The sequence below is a fragment of the Egretta garzetta genome, unplaced genomic scaffold (assembly GCF_000687185.1).
Source record: "Egretta garzetta isolate BGI_Z169 unplaced genomic scaffold, ASM68718v1 scaffold188, whole genome shotgun sequence".
Lineage (NCBI taxonomy): Eukaryota > Metazoa > Chordata > Aves > Pelecaniformes > Ardeidae > Egretta > Egretta garzetta.
The window spans coordinates 282,238-288,209 of NW_009260622.1; positions in this window are offsets into that span (position 1 = coordinate 282,238).

The following is a 5,972-nucleotide window of genomic DNA, read 5'->3' on the forward strand; positions in this document are numbered from 1 at the left end:
GATGATAAACACAGCTTTCTGAGAGTAGTGAAATCTTTATTGTATGATCAACATGTAGCTGTAAAATGAGACACTTGTTACTGTTCTTTTGATATATAGCTATGAAGGTTTGTATAGGAGTTGTATACTATTACTGTTTCTGTTATAGAAGATCTGGAGACGCTAAGTGGCTGCTGGCACCAGGAACTGTGAAATTAAAATGGGAATAGGTCTTCATCCTGAAGAACTTGCATTCTGAGTAGCATATGAGGATGAAGTGATGATCCAAAGATTATACAGAGGAATGAGGGAAGGTGGAGGATTAGAATCCAGCTGTGTTGACAACAGTTCTGGCCACATTGCTTTTCAGTAGGACTTTGGTCTTTCTTTGTCAGTGTTGCAGCTGCTTTGTTCTGAAGAGACAATGTGCATTAACAGAAGCACTGTCTCCTTTAATGGTCTGTCACACACCCAAGAGTACTAAGGCAGTGCAAAGTCTTTGCAAAGCTGAAACACAGCTGCTCTTCATAACCCGATACCCGTTGTTAGACAGGAATGTGCTGCATAGCCAAATGAGGAGGTTTTTGTGTCAGGGAATGAGTCAGATTGCACAGGCCCACAGCTGTGTGTTTCCAGTGGACAGAAACTCCTTAAGTAGAGATGTTCTCTTTGGATGAAGTGTTGGCTGTGTGCTATGGTAGATGTGGTGGTTTCCCATGTCCTTATCATAACATGAAGACAGAATGCTGTATTCATAATCCCTGTTTATTGAAGATTTGTAGAGGTGTATGTTGCACAAGATACATTTCCAACTTCTTCACTTGTGTGTTCTTTGTGCTTTTATTTCTGCTGGACTGAGTGTTTTCACTGTAAGACTAGAGAAGATGGCTGCTCACAGTCTATGTGCACAAATACCAGACTCATTAGCATAAAACAAGCAGAGCCATGGGAAAAAAACATCTCTAAAACTAGTTTCCAATGCTTATCAGAGGAAAGCTACCTCTGATCCTGAATATCAGAATATTTTACTTAGTGAGCTTTATAGTATATATGGTATACTGTTAGCCATGATATTTCAACCTAGATTTCTCAGCTGAGTGAGTATGATGAGGTTATGGGGCTAGTAACACAATAAGCTCTGTTAATGGCAAAGAAATATGAAGAAAAAGATAGCAAGAAGTGTTTAATATTCAGAAGACGTAAGCTCATTGGACTTCACAGCAGATATGCCAGGTTCTGGCTCTTCCTTCTTGGTCACTCTCTCATTCTATGTGTTCCTGAGCAAACATGATGATGTGTATGTAAACATCTAACATTATCTACATACCTAATAGCTATTCAGTGAGAAGTGTCATTATCAGTACTCTTTTTTTTTTTTTTTTTTAACCTGCTAGAGCTAATGGTAATTCCGTCAGCTTTGTGCAAAAATAAGCGAAATTATCTTTGAGCATGGAGCTGACATCTCTGGATGCCAAAACAGTTATTGTTTTGTGTTAGAAATCAGTGTGCCAAAAAAGTCTTTCTTTTCTCTTTGCTCCTCTGTTATTAAAGCTCATTGAAAACTAAAAAAAGTAGCACGTAGTGTCAAGAAGAAGAGTTGTTAATCTTGTATTTAAAAATTGCAACAAATCAGTGTCACATGACAAAAGTAAAAACTATCTCCTCATCAAAATGATACCTGTTGGGAAGAACACTGCAGAGGAACTCCTAAATATATGAAACTGAATCTTGTTCCTCAGGACAATCCAGCTTAAATGAGTGGATGTGATGTGCAAACTAAAGAAACCCTCAGGCAGAACAAAATGTTGGGATACCCAGTGGTAGGTACTATGAAGTAAGCAGCTGTGTCTTACAACACTTGCAACCTCAAGAACAATGTGATGTGTCATTACAAAACATTTCCTCCAGTTGTTCCAATGCATTTTTCTCTTTTTCTGGCTGCTGAGGTCCAGTGTCTGCACTTCTGGAGATGTACCAGGGCAGGCCGATTCCTGTATACAGAAGTAGGTGTTTTGCCACCGAAAAAGCCTTCATGTGAGTCATGAAAGCAAGCCAAACACAATGATGATAGAAATGGGGGAGGGTTTAGGCACCTACTTGATATAATGCAAGGTTTGTGTCTTCAGTTGCTTGCCCATTGAGCTCCAATGGGTTTACTTGTGCTGCTGCTGCCTTCCTACCAGAAAGGTACCCCTGTCAACTCATGGACCTCCCAAAGACTCCCCTTCGGCCCCAGTGGTGTTGCCATCGGGTCCATGCCTGACTCTCCAAAGAGGGACAAGGGGATGTAGACTTTCCCAGCCAATAAGGAAAGTATAACAATAAAAAGTACTGGTGATCCTGTACCCAGTCCATAGTAACAGCTGAGTTCTCAACAGTGTCTTAGGTGAGGTAAATGTAAAGAAAACACTTAATAGAGAGCAATGTGAGGTATTTTGTATATTTTTATAGGGATTTCCTTTAGAAAATGAATACTGTTCTGAGCAAATTTTTCCAAGCGAACACTACTCCCAGTTCTTCGTCCCCACATTTCTTTTCTCAAACTCCTACTCCTTATTTTGTTAGAAAAGTAGAAGTTAACTGTTAGGCCATTGTGCTCTTCAAAATGAGTCAATTCTGCCATATCCAACAGAGTTCAGTTTGAGTTTAGCTTCTGACTAAGATGAAGCACAATTAAAATGGGGAAAGTGGCACAGTGCTTAGTACTGTGTCTGTTAATTGCTCCAGTACTTTCATTTATTGTGACAGCTCTCCATGATGCATTATCACTCTGGTGGGTTCCCCCCCCCCTTAGCAGCTTTTGCTTAGATTAATTTCTGAGTGTTGCTGCACATTGGTGTGTTGAGCACTTGGCACAATTTGCAACTATTGTCTGGTCCTGACTTTCCTACTATTAGAGTTCATATTTGATCTTCTGCCTCTTGTAATTGTGGGAGGTGACATGGCTTTGTTGCTGTTTTCATTTTCCCCATTTCCCCTTCTTCTCTCTCTCCTAATGCACTGCAAACGGATTGTTACAGCCCGAGTGAATTGCATTGCCATGGAGTATTGGGCAGGAAGGCTAGCGTCATGAAAGTAAAACAAAGGGAGAAAAAAAAAAGAAAACAAAGCTAAATATTCCTTAATACACTACTTACAGAATAAAAGTCTTGGTATTCTTGAAAAGAAACGATTTACAAAATGCATAAAATCTATAAGGTCTACTAGGACATTGACTTTGCAAGTTACATGTGCTGCACTTGCCTGCTCTCTGCCAGGTGCTATGTGATCAACAGTTGCCTGAGGAGTGCAAAGTTGCTTTGTATTAGGTTCAGTGGGAGCAGAGGGTAGGTTTGGACTGAAAGGAAATTGAATGCTAAGAATTAAATGGGCAAAAACCTTTTCTCCCCTACGCTCAAGACAACAAGTTGAAATGAAACTAGGGTGGAAACTGTATACCAAGGTGCAGTTTTCAGCATTATTAGTAAACCACTGTTTGGTGTGTATGACCCCATCTGTGCCTGATCATCACAGGAAATGTATTTGGCCTCTTTACACAGGGCATTAGGGTCACATTTGGGTGCTTTAAGAAACTAGCTGGATTTTGAAATTTACTTTGAAGTCAGTATGAACCAGGTACAGAGAGACATATTTTTGACACTAACTAGATACTTACCTGAACCTTTACACATGTAGGTCTATTTCTGCAGCTCTGGCTTGCAGGCTTTTAGCTCAGCAGTAAAGGTTCAGAATTTCTGATTTGGAGATTGGGGGTCATAGTGATATTTGAGATAAGGGATGCTATGCTTGGCTGTGCCTTTTCCTGTTATATCTCATTTTGTAGAGGAAAATAGCAAAATACTGAAAACGTTGTCCAGTCCTCTTCTACACTTTGTGTTTTGATTCCCATTAAAAGAATTACTTTTTCTTGCAAACCGCAAACATTTATGGCACTTTAATAGAGCAAAAGTTAAAAATTGAGATTCCTTGATGACCCTGTATTTCTCCCTTTCCAAATCCATCCTTTGTTTCTCTAAATTTCTTTCCAATTTCTGGATATTTTTTAAAAGTTTGTTTCTATTCTTATTTTTGTGTTCCACAGTCTTCTCCCTTTTTTTTTTTTTTTTTCTTCTACAACCCTCCTGAACTCTTATTTTTCTCCAAGTTCCCCATTCCACATCTTTCCATTATGATCTGCATAATTTGCTTCTGTCACTGTTGTATTTCTCATGTCTGGTCTTCTCATCAAATGAGAAGTCATTCCCAGACTTTCAGTATTTAAGATCTGGGTTGGAATTGCAAAATGTGGACTCAAAATTAAAACTTGCCAAAGTTCAGAATATTCAAACATGAGATGAGATGAGGGATCTAATTTTGTATCTTTATTATGTTACTATTATTTAGTTAGTATAGGGCAAGGAATGCCTATGGGTGCGCTGTGTTCCTGTGCAGTAAAAACAATTCTTGCCTTTGAGATTTAATTAACCTTCATAAATAAAACAACAAAGAAAGAAAATTGGGGAGTTTGAGGGATTATGAAGCTAAAAATGATTAAATTATTACTTTAGATCACCCAGGAAATCTGTAACTAGATCTCCTGAATTGCATTCTGGTATCTTAGTCACTTATTTCTTTCCAATTTAGATCTGAGATTTTGTGTCAAATTTCCCTCCTTCCACTCTTTTCTGGGCGAAAGAATTGGAGAATGATATGCCAATCTTGAAAATCTAACCTCCTTAAAATTTATGGCCAAACTTGCGTTAGGTCCAGGAATTAAGTCTGCATTTCTTATGGAAAGAGCAGTAATGTCAGGATTTGGTTAGAAGAAAAATGCTGCTGAATGAAACCATGAGCTGCAAGAGCCCCTCGTCCTGTGGGCGAGACCAGCTGTAGAGCCAAAGGGCGTATCCCTCATTTTAGGAATAAATACCAGACCAAACTCTGGTGCATCTCTGCTGATTTTTGTGCTTAAAATTCACTCTCCATTAACGATTCATTGGGTAAAGCCGTCTGCCCACATAAGTGCCTGAATCAAACAATTATTCCTACACAGATTACAAATTTAAAATCGGAGAAGCAGGCATTCTGTCGATGGTTAAATGACTTATTTGACAGCAGGCCGTTCTTTCAAGAATAAAATGCTGAGAGAAAAATGAGTAGGCTCAAAGGGAGGCTAAGGCTATACACGATGCCAAGAACTACACATGGTTCCCACATAAATATGTCCTTAATAGTTACTCTTAATACTTTGTTGATTGATAGGTCATAAACTTCCGACACTAAAAGTGCAGAGATAATGAAACAAAGGGAGTTTCAGAAATGGAAGGAAAGCCAGGGCATTTTTCCAATTCATTTTTTGAATGTACAGAGCTATATTTCTGGTTGTAGTTCAAATTCTTGAGCTTGCCAGATTTGTGAATAAGAATCTTTTGTCCTTGTCCAGTAAATATCTCGATAATATGTAGAAAGAACAGGAATGGAAAACACTGATGCAGGTAAATATTCACCATGTCCCTCTATTGATAACAGAAGAAGGGCTGGGTTAACACAAAGACATGATGTTAGGAGTTTTGGTGACACGATCCACTTCCGAAGGGAAATTCAAGAGAAGGACATTAGGTCTTTTAACGCACATTTAAAATATCAACATATGCAATTTTCCCAGAGCAGAGAAATGAACTCATGTATTTGAGCACCTAACTTGTGGCTTGTTTGTCTTCTCTGAAGATTATATTGGCTGAGAAAGATAGGAAAGACATTCAATCTGGTTATTGTACATAAAATGCACTTTATATTACTCCACTAATCTGCTGTGAAGTTGCAGAGGTAGAATTAAAATACTGGTCATTAAAATTATTTAAAATATTTCAAAATACAGCACTGTTAAACAGTGTGCCTGTCACTCCCTTCGGCGGAGCAATGCTCTCAGAACACAGCCTGGGCTAATCAGGAGAGTAATTATTCACTGTCCACGTGGTGGCACCCTTGGCAGGTACGTGAGTCCATTGCTGACT